This window comes from Chiloscyllium plagiosum, unplaced genomic scaffold (genome assembly GCF_037043375.1).
Source record: "Chiloscyllium plagiosum isolate Xiang-an unplaced genomic scaffold, Cpla_swu_hap1 HiC_scaffold_9, whole genome shotgun sequence".
In the NCBI taxonomy this organism is placed as follows: Eukaryota; Metazoa; Chordata; class Chondrichthyes; order Orectolobiformes; family Hemiscylliidae; genus Chiloscyllium; species Chiloscyllium plagiosum.
In genome coordinates this window covers 113,021,818-113,035,826 of record NW_028270147.1, presented here as the reverse complement: position 1 = coordinate 113,035,826, position 14,009 = coordinate 113,021,818, and the positions used below count along the sequence as shown (strand labels likewise).

The 14,009-nt window shown below is 41.6% G+C and overlaps 1 pseudogene; it reads right to left on the bottom strand.

The window, feature by feature from the left end:
• Positions 1-14,009, bottom strand: part of LOC148149255 (centrosome-associated protein 350-like) — a 1,171,865-nt pseudogene that overhangs the window by 26,386 nt on the left and 1,131,470 nt on the right.

The window sequence follows — 14,009 nt, the reverse complement described above, 5'->3', positions numbered from 1 at the left end:
TTTGGAAGTAGAGATGGATAACATCCACTGGGTTTCCCTGGTCTAACCTACTTGTTACGTCTTCAAAGAATTCGAACAGGTTTGTCAGGTACGATCTCCCCTTACTAAATCAATGCGGACTCTTTCTAATTTGACCCTGCACTTCCAAGAATTTAGAAACATCATCCTTAACAACATATTCAAGAATTTTGTTAGGCTAATCGGCCTATAAGTTTCCATCTTTTGCCTTGATCCTTCTTGGACAAGGGGGTTACAACAGCGATTTTCCAATCATCTGGGACTTTCCCTGACTCTATTGATTTTTGAAAGATCACAACCAATGCCTTCTCTATTTCCTTAGCCACTTCCCCCAGAACGCTAGGATGTGGCCCATCGGGCCAGGAGATTTATCAATTTTTAGACCTTTTAGCTTTTCTCGCACTTTCTCTTTTGTAATGGCAACCATACTCAACTCTACTCCCTGATTTTTCTTAATTGTTGGTATATTACTCATGTCTTCCACTGTGAAGACTGACACAAAGTACTTATTAAGTTCTTCAGCTATTAACTCCCATCTCTAGCCTTCCTGCATCAATTTGGAACAGCTCAATTTCTACTTTTGCCATTCGTCTGTTTCTTATGTATTGAAAACAACTTTCACTAACATTTCTAATATTACTGGTGAGCTTACCTTCATATTTGATCCTCTCCTTCCTTATTTCTCTCTTTGTTATCCTCTGTTTGTTTTTGTAGTCTTCCCAATCTTCTGATTTCCCAGTCTTCCCGGCCACTTCATAGGCTCTCTATTTTTCTTTGATACATTTCCTGACTTCCTTTGTCAGTCATGGCTCTCTAAATCCACCTCCCCCCATCTGGAAACACCCAGAAACTCCTGCCATTGTTGCTCTCCTGTCTTGCCCACAAGGCTCTGCTTCCAGTTGATTTTCCTCAGTTCCTCTCTCATGCCCCTGTAATTACCTTTATTTAACTGTAACACCATTACATCCGATTTTGCCTTCTCTCTTTCAAACTGCAGCCTGAACTCTACCATATTATGATCGCTGCCTCCTACGTGCTCCCTGACTTTAAGATCTTTTATGAAGTCTGGCTCATTACATAAAACTAAGTTCAGAATAGCCTGCTCCCTCGAGGGCTCCATCACAAGCTGTTCCAAAAAGACATCCGGTAAGCATTCCATGAATATCCTTTGTTTGGATCCACCGGCAACATTATTCAACTAGGTCATTTGCATATTCAAGTACCCCATGGTCACTTGACCTTGCCATTCTGACATGCCTTATCTATTTCCTGGTACACCTTGTGCCCCAAGTCCTGACCACTGCTGTGAGGTCAGTACGTAACTCCCATTCTGTTTTTTTTGCCTTTGTGGTTCTTCGACTCCACATCATCTGATCCTATGTCATTCAGTGCCATGGATTTAATTTCATTTTGAACTAAAAAGGCAACCCTGCACCCTCTGCCCACCTCCCTCTCTTTTCGATAAGTTGTAAATCCTTGGATGTTTAACTGCCAGTCCTAAACCCCCTGCAACCACGTCTCTGTGATGCTTACCACATCATCATCAATCATGATGATTTGTGCTGTTAATTCATCTACTTTGTTACGAATACTATGAGCATTCAGGTAAAGTGCCTTAATGCTAATTTTCTTATCCTCATGATTTCCAACATCTCTACTAATATGTCCAAAGTTATCCTTCGTTTTTGCTTCATTCCTGGTCTGCCTTGAACTGAAACTCTGCACACATGCTAACCTGTTGCTTATCGTTCTACTTGACTCCATACTCCCTGTTGCTTTTCCTTTCCCTTCCCTCAGACTCATAAGTTTAAAGTCCAAGTGACCACCCTATTTATCCTTTTCACCAGAAAACTGGTTCCAGATCGGTTCAGGTGGAGACTGTCTCATCGGTACAGATCACCACTGTTCCAAAGCTGATTGCCCAATGTCCCATGAAATGGAATCCCTCGTTCCCACACCAATCTCCTGGCCACATGCTTACTTCCCTAACTTGCTTATCCCTATGACAATTAGCACGTGGCTCGGGCAGTAATCCAGAGATTATGACCCTCGAGGACCTGTTCTTCAATTTCCTTCCTCGTGCTTGATACTCCCCACACAGGCCCACCTGCCTACCCTTGCCTATGCTGTTAGTGCCAACATGGATCACAACAACTGGATCTTCTCCCTCCCGCTCCAATATCCTTTCAAGCCGGTTGGAGATGTCCAGCATCCTGGCACCGGTCCAGCTACACACCATGTGGAACTCCCAATCCAGCTCATAAAGGATACTATCTGTCCCCCTAATTATAGAATCCCCTGTAACAACTATTTGTCGTTTTGCTCCCGCTCTTGAGTGGCCTTCTGAACCATGGTGTCATGGTCAGCTGGTTCATCTTGTCCACAGCCCTTTTCCTCATCCATACAGGGAGCAAAAATCGCACACCTGTTGGACAAGGTCAAGGGCTGAGGCTCCTCCACTCCTGAACTCAGAATCCCCTTTCCTGCCTCACTTACAGTCACACCCTTTTGTTCCTAATCACTAACTGAATTTGAATTACTTAATCTACCGGGTGTGACTGCCTCCTGAACCACTGCGTCCAGGTAACTCTCCCCCTCCCGGATGTGCCGCAGTGTTTGAAGCTCAGATTCCAGATCATCAATTCTGATCCAGAGTTCTTTGAGCAACCAACACTTGCTGCAGATGTGGTCACTGCCCTTCACAATGGGATCAGCCAACTCCTACAACATACAGCTACAGCACATCACCTGTCTAGCCATCTCTACTTATTAAATTAATTTATACAAAATTATAAGTTAAATATTATTCAACTAACCAACTAATAATGAACTTTTAATCAATCACACGATACACAAGAAATAGCCTTACCTTAGCAACACACGAGAGTCCTTTTCTTTGGTTAGAGAAGAGGGCGGGGGGAGACACGACACGTAGTATATCAGGATTCAGCTGCTGCCCAAATATATACCCAACAGTCCTCTGCGCCTCGCTGTGGCCTGTCACTCTGCTGCTCCTTCAAAAGCCTCACTTATCAAGCAGTCTCACGTCCGTTCCTGCTCAGTGTTCGCCAAGCTAAGTTTTTATATTTTAAAGTTATCATCCCATCGGGTCTCTGGTCCTCATTGTCACTCCTCCCACTCCAACTGCCACCCATAAAATGAAGAACACTGATCCCCCGAGGTAAGTTTGTATATTTTAAAGTTAACTTCCCGTCAGGCCTCTGGTCCTCGCTGAAGGTGCTTGAGCTGCATGGAGAGAAAAATGTTTTCACTTGTGAGGCTGACCTGAACAGGAAGTTCACATTAACAAATCAAATCAGAAATTCAAAACAAGATATTCTTCCCTGAGAAGAGTGACAACATGGAACTTGCTTATGCCAGGAATGCTTCAGTTGAATGGCACGAATATGTTTAAGGGGAAATTAGATAAGTACCTCAGGGAGAAATATACAAAAGGATGCACTGATGGGATGAGACAAAGTGGGAGTAGAGTCGCATGGAGACTAAATAACCGCAATAGCCTGTTGGGCCAAAAGGCACGTTTCCCTGCTGTAAATTATCTGGAAAAGTTCTGGTCTCCTTCACTCAAGAACCATTTAATCACCAACTAATTTGGACAAAAGGGGTCCCACTGGGATATGAAAGAGAAATACAAGAGACATCCCTTCATAAGGTTACACAATTAACATCCGTTAGTGAAAGCACCTCTGCAGAGAGCACAGTTTAATCTTCAGCTTCTCAGTATCAGTGGAGTACAGAGTTTGAATTTGCTGTTTGGTTGAGCTTGAGCTGCCAACATCAAGATCTTTACTGGGTTCAGCTTGGGTCTTCGTCATAAACTCATCATAGGACTGAAAGAAACATGGAGAGAAAGTGAAATCAAACATTGGGATTTAAAGAAGTACACATGACACTACTTTGCCAATTGCACTGAATTCAATGTACTTCTGAATTTTTAAATAAGTTTTCTGGCAACTAAGGAATAGCAGGACTTGATTTTCAGCAAACTACTCCAGTGAGGACTCAAGTTTTCAATTCAATCAGAAAGTTGAAGCATTTTCTGGATGTATGCAGTATAGCCAGACAGGTAAGCCAAAAACAGATAAAGCATTTGCCATTTGAAATAATAGAAAATTCAGATGTAGGATGCAGTGTTCATAGTCGTGATGTAATGGTACAATATAATACTGAACAGTTGCTAAACTGAAGCACTTACCAAAATATTGTCCACCCGATCACGTTTTCTCCTGCCAAATGTCTTCATCTTCTGCCAGCCTGTCTTCTGATACTGCTCCTGGTTGAATCCAAACAACTTCATAACTTCATTAGAAATGAAGATCTGGGGATAGAAGCACAGGAGAAATGGCAACTAATGCACACACCCTAAATACACAGACAAAACAACCTCCAATCCATTATCCTTCCCGTAAACTGCTCAATGAAGACTTTGATGCTTGGGCCTTCTGATTCTTCTCCCATTCTGAATGATGTAAAATTGAATGAAACTCAAAGCATATTCCATTAAATAAAAATCACTAAATGCTTTAAAAAGTAATTATAATTGAAGTGAATAACATCAGTGAGATCCAAAAGCATATGCAAAACAACTTTAAGGTAGCATGCAATACTCCCAGATTATGAGAAGGTTTGACATTTTCCCTTGCCTAAGACCGAGACTGAGAAATGAGTAATTATTCACTTATCAATTCACTGCATTACGTGGTTCAGCACTTTGCCAACAAATGCTGGCCTCTGCTCTGTCAAATTCCAAAAATATTCTGCCTTCAATAGACTGTAGCTGAAAATGTGTTGCTGGAAAAGCGCAGCAGGTCAGGCAGCATCCAAGGAACAGGAGAATCGAAGTTTTGGGCACAAGCCCTTCTTCAGGAAACACATTTTCAGCTCTGATCTCCAGCATCTGCAGTCCTCACTTTCTCCTTTAATAGACTGTAGGCAGACAACTGAAGATCAGCGCTGTGGGAGGTCTCACAATAAATATTGGGGCTGACGTGGATTCATACAGTGGACCCAGCATTTCAGGAACGTCAAATCGTTCTCAGTTTAACAGATGAGTTCATCAAAGCTATATGATCTAACCACTGACCACTGCCTCATGTGGCTCCAGGCAGGAAGATTTTGATAGGTTTCTCAGCTAACAAAGGCAAGTAACATGCCCAGAAATGTTGGTGTGGGAAATAGTGCAGTTCAGACTGAAGACACATTACAGTTGAGTTATAAAAACAAAGCAAAGGAAATGAACAGTCCCAAATTTACTCTGAATGAAAAGCTGATTTACACATGACCATTCTCAGTCCCTGGCAAAGTGTAACACTTCACAAACTGTGCTTAAAGGGAAGTCAGGCTAGACAATGAGCTGCTTGATGTTGACTTTAGACCGTGGTAAAAAGTTCACATTGCAATGTTTCAAGTCTGAGTTACTGGAAGGAGTCATCCAGTGAACACTTCAATGTCAGTGCCACAGTAAAATAGAAGTTGCATTGTTGTAATAGTAAAGAACTTGGTCTTCGTGCTGGACAATACTTTTTAACCAATGCTCAAGTCATCCACCTGAACCTCAAATTGCCAAAAAACTTGCAATATATATAACTTTTCACACTTGTACCATGTTGTTCTCAGCCTTTGAAATATAGCCACTAATTATAATATAGTCAAAAGCTGCAACAAACTTTCACACAGCAAGTTCCCACAAATCAGAGAAATGGTTCAGTAAACGTTGAGCCAGACTGACTCATGCAGTAGACTGACCAGCACCATGAGGGAGAACTCCACTCCTCTTCAATGTCACACCAAAACTCTTTTAAAAAACTCACCCAAGGGGGAAAATGGGGCCTCACTTTGAAAACAATACTTCAGTACTGCACCAGGACTGTCATCCAGGATTTCACTTCAGCGTTAATCCCCTCTGCTGACTGAGGAAGAGTGCCACTGAGCCATGGCTAACACTCAGAGCTATTACATTGTGTCTCCAGTTGGGAGTAAAATGAGGTTCCTCGAGGATCACTGGGGAGATCAGAGTAAAATGGGGCTCCTCAGTTCCTGACCTTACTTCTATCACAAGGTCAGAAGTGCGGATGGTTGCACAATTTTCAATACCATTCATAGACTGCTTCAGTATCTGAGGAGTTATGTTCAAAGGCAACAAGATCTAGACAATATGCAGATTTGGACTGGTAAGAGGCAAGTAATTTTCGCATCAAAACTGCAAATTAATGACCATCTCCAGTAGGAGGCCTGTGACCAGTGGTGGCCCATAAGGATCGGTGCTGGGTTCACTGCTTTTCGCCATTTACATAAATGATTTGGATGTGAACATGGAACATAGCATGGTTAGTAAGTTTGCAAATGACACCAAAATTAGAGGTGCAGTGGACAGTGATGAAGGTTCAGAATACAACAGGATCTCGAACAGATGGGCTGAGGAGTGGCAGATGAAGTTTAATTCAGGTAAATGTGAGGTGCTACATTTTGGAAAGGCAAATCAGGTCAGGACTTATACACTCGATGGTAAAGCACTGAGGAGTGTTGCTGAGCAAAGAGACCTTGGAGTGCAGGTTAATAGTTCCTTGAAAGTGGAGTGACAAGTAAGCAGGATTGTGAAAGTGGTGTTTGGTATGTTTGACTTTATTGGTCATTGAGTATAGGAGTTGGGAGGTTATGTTGCGGCTGAATAGGACACTGATTAGGCCTCTTGTAGAATACTCTGTGCAATTCTGGACTCCCTGCTCTTGGAAAGAGGTTGTGAATCTTGAAAGGGTTATGCAAAGATTTACAAGGGTGTTGCCAGGGTGGGGGGTTTCTGGTATAGGAAGAAGATGAATTGGTTGGGGTTACTTTCCCTGGAGCATCAGAGGCTGAGAGGCAATTGTGAAAAGATTTATAAAATGTGGTATAGATCGGGTAAATAGACAAGTCTTTTCCCTGGTGAAGGCAAATCCAAAACTAGAGGGCAGAGGTGAGAGGGGAAACCTTTAAAAGGTACGTAACAGGTAACTGATTCATGCAGAGGGCAGTGTGTACATGGAATGAGCTGCCAGCGGAAGTGGAGGCGGCTGGCATAATGACGATATTTAAAAGGCATCTGGCCGAGTATATGAATAGGAAGGGTTTAAGAGGGAAATGGACCAAATGCTGGCAAATGGCACTAGATTTTATCTCGGATAACTGGTCTGTATGGACAAGTAGAACCGAAGGGTCTGTTTCTGAGCTGTTCATCTCTATGACTCTAAGAGACAATTTAACCAATGGCCCTTGACATTCAATGGTGTTACCATTACTGAATCTTCCACAATGAACATCATCGGGGTTACCATGGACCAGAAACTCATCTGGACTCATTATATAAACACTGTGGGCTACAAGGGCAGGTCAGAGATTGGAATACTGTGGTGTATAACTCACCCCCTGATTCCCCATAGCAAATCCACCGAGTACAAAGCACAAGTCAGGGGTCTGATGGAATACACCCCACTTGCCTGGAGGAGTGCAGCTCCAGTAACACACAAAAAGCTCACTACATCTAAGACAAAGCAGCCCACTTGATTGGTACCACATCCACAAGCAGCCATGCCCTCCACCACCCTCCACTCAGTAGCAGCAGTGTGTACAATCTACAAGACGCATTGCTGAAATTCAGAGATCTTCAGCCAGATCCTCCCAAATCTGTGACCATTTAGATCAAGAAGGACAAGAGCAGCAGAGCGCCACCTGCAAGTTCCCCTCCAAGCCACCCATCATTCTGACTTCGAAAAATATCATTGTTTCTTCAGGATTGCTGTATCAAATTCCGGGAATTCCCTCCCGATGGGTCTACTTACAGCGCATGGACTGCAGTGGTTACAAAAGATAGCTCACGAGTTTCTCAAAAGCAACTAGGATCGGTGAATAAATGCTGGCCAGCCGGCGATGCCCAGACCCTGTGAGTCATTTAAAAAATGTTCATTGAGGAGTTTAGAATTAAAATGGGGTTCCTTGGTACTCAATGGGCATAGAGGAATTTTTTTTGTTCATTCATGAAATGTGGGCGTCACTGGCTGGCCAGCACTTATTGCCCCTTCCTACTTGTCCTTGACAAGATGGTGCTGAGGTAGACCCACAATCTCATTCGGGAGGGACTTCCAAGATGCAGTGACAGATTTCCAAGTCAGGATAATGGCCACTGTTTACAACATGAGTCACTCACTTACTTAATCTACATGTTTTAACTCCAACCAGCATCACGTTTGCAACATTATTACTGACAAGTAGGAAAAAAGGATTACGTGGAGTTATTACCTTTACTTCATTTAAATTCTGTGGGTTCCTCACTCGTTTGAAGAATGAGGAGCTAATTCGGCTTGGCTTCATCCACAGGGCTGGGCTGGCATGGAGGTCGTCAGAAAAGATGTCAACAAAAATTTCTCTTGTAACATTAAGGACAAGCTGGAAGAAGTAAAAGACTAACAGAGAAAAGATTATATTAGATGTGTCCTCTCCACTCAGCAAAAAGTTTATGAGATCATTACAGTGAAAACAAAAGGGAATCCTGTTCAAAATATATAAAATAACAACTGTTTGCTCCACGATTTGAACCAAGGCTACATTTCGAAGTTCATTGATTGCAGGAGACAAGGCAAAAGAGAGATTAGAGAAGGGATTTAAAAGGATTGCAGAACTACCAAGGGTAGGTGCAGATATATTAGACAAGATTTCCTGCATAATACCGAGGAAGGCACCACAACATAAAAGGAGGCAAATCTTTGAAACAAAATGAATGACATCTGTGGGACATGCTGTAAATAGAAAGCAAGCTATCATGGCTCCAATTATTAAGGTGAATAATAATCAAATATTGGATTATCAACCAATGGAAACAGCAATAGAAAGTCAGAAACGATGGAGAAGAGTTTGAAAAAATACTGAGTGGCTGGAAGGGACACCATATATTATGTAAATAGAAACAGAATCTGTAGATTCTCAGACTGGGCAAAGTTATGACAGATGGGATTTAATGCATAACAGTATGATGATGATGAGGATGATAAATTAATAATGGGAGAGTACAAACAGTAGAGGAGAAAGGGGCTTTGGATTTTTAGGGAAGGGGCAAAATGGTAAATTGAATTCAATGCAGTCATCAGGATCAAGATAATGTTTTTAACATGCTCTGTTATACATATCATCAATCAGAGCTGCTGTGGAGCACTCTTAACCCATACCTTTCTTGCTTAACTAAGAAAAAATAATTTTGTTTTCAAATGCAAAATCTGGGTCTCACCTCACAATAAGCTCTTCTGCTCACACTCTCGTCAATCTTCCATTTATAATTCCCAAAGTCTGGGGGTATTTGCAAACCCCCCAGATCATGGCCAAGTTCCTGCCATTTGCACAGCTCCTCAGCTGCTGCATGAACCAATGTCTCAATCTCGACAGCATCCTGAGCGAAAGCAAAGTTATTTTCCCCTTGGATGTTTCGGGGCACATCTTTTAGGGACTGGGGCTCCTGCACTGGGCTGCCCTGTTGCAAAGTACACAAACTGTTGGTCAATCTAGATACTGAAGGTCAGGGACAAAAATGATGGAATTCATTTCAAAACATTAATGAACAATACATGGTTGTAATAAACTGTGAAATCAAAGCATGAAAACGGGAGACAAACAAACGAGAATCATCTTTTTATATCTCAGAGTATGTCTGACGTGTCAGACACAGGCTGGAATTCATTTCCAATTTATTCTCAGCCATGTAATGAAAGTCAAGGTTTCCACATGGAGTGAGATCCAGAACATTAAACAGTATATTTTATTAGACTGAGTACTCAAACTCAATACAAAATTTACTTGATGGAGTCAGAACAAATGCTTTATACTCCTTTTTAAGTTTAAAAGTTTTTGGCCTTAATCAAGGTGGTGAAAATAATCATCTTTCCAAAATTTCAAAGTAACACAAGTTGTTTCCCTGGGCTTGAAATATAAAGTTAGCATGAAAAGAACACGTCACACTTATCCATTAGGTGGAATCAATATTCCATTCGGCTCACAAAGGGCGATATCATGGACTATCATGGAGTGTGGAGGGTGAGAAGAATACAGTTATTGAACTGAAAAGAATACTTTTGGACAGTTCAGGATCAGATACATTGTGATGAAAACAGTGAATATTCTTCAAACTACGCAATCAAAAACATATGGCTTGTTACAAGTAACCATAGAGAAAGTAATGGCCATTTTAGGAAACTGATATAGACTGTTCAAATCTTTCCTGGTTCAGAGTATAAGTATGGAGAATCTCTTCATCTACAAACTGTTGTGTACTTCGGGGAATGAACGATTTCAGACTGAACGTTCTGAGCTTCAAGCTTTCCAAAATCAGACCACCTTCAGTTGACGGCTGCACCCCTTTTTATCCCTGCACTTTATAGGGAAACACAAATATTGACAAATCAGAAGAGCACGTGTCAGTTTAGTCAGGATGTTGCTGTGTCAAATCAAACTGACCCAAGCACCTATTTCAGTGACTTCCTGCATTGAATGCTCAGAAAGGAATGGACAGCATGAGAACTTGTCAAGCACTTTTATGAAAGAGCTGCTTGTCAAATCAATGTTAATATGTGCAAACCATAAACCCTTCTGTTCTTCTAATCAGATGATCATTCAGTCTCAGGATTTTGCTTCCAAACACTACGCTGGAAAAATTGCGTGCGAACTGAAAAAGCCAGAGATGATTCAAAACTTAGTTTAAAAGATCCTCTTTAAAAACACTGCCTCCCTTTTAGGGAAGGACAGAAAAGTACAGGAGGAAAAGGTTTGAATTTCAATAGCAATCCTTCAGTTCTAAACTCAGTCATTACACAGTGGAAATAGCCACTAAATCCTTGAGAAATAATCAGGCGTACTTACACTTATTTTGAGAATTGATGGGCAAGGTAGAAAACACTGAGACACCAGAAATTTTAAGAATATCCCCCACAGCTTGATTTTATCACCCACAAATATATTAACAATTTATCAAGATATTCCTCACAACAGTCTTTTGGGAAAGTGTCCTTGGTAAAGGGGAACACTCAGGGTAATTTCTGAAAATGTTGACGTGCAAAATGTGCCCAAATAAAGTGGAGTTGTATTTTGACATTTGTGATGGAAACAATCACAATCCAACATTTATGTTAAAATGTGGGAATTTAATATGCTCTGGCATTATTCATCAAACAATCACATCAATGCTTCAAGACAAATAACACATCTCCAATTCTTAAAATTAAAATCCATCCCAAAACTGGCTCAAAATTAATACTTACAGGTCGAGGACAAGGATCTTGAGATAGTACTTCCTCTTTATCATCAACACTGTCATCTCTTTCAGATGGCTCCAATTGGATGACAGTCTTCTGTTCCTCCTCAAGATCCTTGGAAGGTGACCTGGGTGAGGATTCAACATCCAATTTGAACTTTAATCCTTGATTAGTAAACAATCTTCTCAGCTCTTCTCTTCTCTAATATCCCAAGTTGCCAGCATTTAACCCATATCCTTCTCAACCCTTCCTATTCATATATCCAACTCAAAGCCTTTTATAAGTTAAAAGTTGTAATTGTACCCCTCTCTACCACTCTGGCAGCTCATTCCATGTATGCAGCACACTCAGCCTGAAAATGTTAATCCTCAGGCCCTTTTTAGATCTTCCCCTCTCACCTTAAACCTATGCCCTCTAGTTTTGGACTCCCAAAACCTGGGAAAACGATCTCGGCTATTCACCCTATCCAACCCCCTCTACAAAAATCCTTCAGCCTCCAATCATCCAGGGAAAAAATGCTTCAACCTATTCAGCCTATTCCTGTAACTCAGTCCCAGCAACATCCTTGTAAATCTTTTCTGCACACTCTCAAGTTTAACATCCTTCCTGTAGAAAGGCGATCAGAACTGTGTGCAGTATTCTAGAAATGGCCTCACCAATGTCCTGTACAGCTGCAACGTAATGCCTCAAGCCCGACAGTCAATGTTCTGACCAATGACGGCAAGCACGCCAAATGTCTCCTTCACCACTCTTTCTACCTGCAACTCCACTTTCAAGGAACAATGCACCTGCATCCCGAGGTCTCTTTGTTCAGCAACACACCCAGGGCCCGACCATTAACTGTATAAGCTAGTGACCGGATAGAGAACTTAAAAAATAAAATTTGATACAGAACTTTAAAAATGAAGCAGCCCAAACTGCATGGAGGGAGAATGTCTTCACTTGTGAGGCTGACCTGGACAGGAAGTTAACATTAATGAATCGAATCAGAAATTCAAAACAAAACTTTCTTCCTTGGAAAGGGAACAACATGGAATAACATGACAACTAGTACTGGGAATGCTGAAGTTCAATAGCATGAATATGTTTCGGGGGAAATTGGATAAGTACCTCAGGGGGAAACATACAGAAGGACGCACTGATGGGATGAAACAAAGTGGGAGTAGACTTGCATGGAGACGAAATAACTGCACAAATCTGTTGGGCCAAAAGGCACATTTCTCTGATGTAAAGTCACTGCAAAAGGTACTGGTCTCCTTAACAAAAGAACAATTCAATTACTAATTTGGACAAAAGGGGTCCCTCTAGGGTATAAAAGAGAAATACAAGAGGCATCCCTTCATAAGGTTACGCAATTAACATCCATTACTGAAAGTACCTCTGCAGAGAGCACGGTTTAACCTTTGCCTTCTCAGTTTCAGTGGCGCACAGAGTTTTATTTTGTGGTTTGGTGGAGTTTGCCAACATCAAGATCTCCACTGAGTTCAGCTTGGGCCTTTGCAATAAACGCATCATAGGACTGAAAGAAACATGGAGAGAAGGTGAAATCAAACATTGGGATGATAAGAAGTACACATGACACTACTTTGGTAACTGCATAAGACAAAATCTTTTTTGAATGAACAAATCTAATTTTAGCAATCTGTAAAACAAGCTAACCACAAAATTGAGAAAAATTAACAGGGAGACCAAGAAGCCCAGTTGGTTGAATGCGATCAAAACAAGTTTGTTTATTCCTCTCAAGCCACTGCACACACCATTCAACATTACAACAACCTATTTATGCAGCACTTAACAAGTAATAGGCCCCAAAGCTGTTTTAATAAAGAATACTGGGACATTGCTCAGGAAGAAGTATAAGGACAGAATACCCAAGACACCATTGGAAAAAGGAAGGTCTTGAAAGTCGGATGAGATGAGGATATGAAGAGGAATTTGGGATAAAAGGTTTGAATGAATGTTTGGAAGAATATAAAAACTCTTATTAATGGCAGAGAAAAAAAATCAAACAGAAAAAGCAACCCTGCTCAACCACTTTTCCTTAAGATGGCAAGAATAAAAGTCAACAGCCCCCAACAATTTTTAGTTCAAGGAAATGGATGCTGATTTGGTTTTGAGAACGCAGTATGCAACATGTGAAATGCTCTGAACTCAACCTCTGCAAGGTCACATGTTCCAACCATCCCCAGCTGAAACCTGCAGGGCAGTGGAGGGTACAATCTCACCTCGAGCTGTTTGATGAGGCTAGCCTCTTGTGCTTTCAACCGCTCCTGTTGACGTTCCTCCTGCTCTTTCTTCAGCTTGTCCACAATGGACTTGCACTTCTTAAGTTCGTCCTTCAGTGCATGGATCCTGATCTCAATATCACTCTGGTCTGACGTAGTTTCTGTTGAAGATCCACCCAATGGATGTTAACAGGTCTCCTTACAATCAAATTCAACTTGGACACGAACATTAGCGGATAAGAGATATATGCAAACCTGCATAACTCTTGGTGATACTTCTCACAACCTGTTCAACAACTTTAATCAAACCTGCTGAACCACTGACAAAGCCTCGTGCAATGGACATGTTGACCACTTGGGGGCCACAGTGTCACCAAACACATCAACTCCTCAGACCTACAATATCACCGTGCACACCGGCCGATCACACAGCAGGACTATCTGGGCAGTCAGTAACGGTGAGCATGGTGAGAACCAT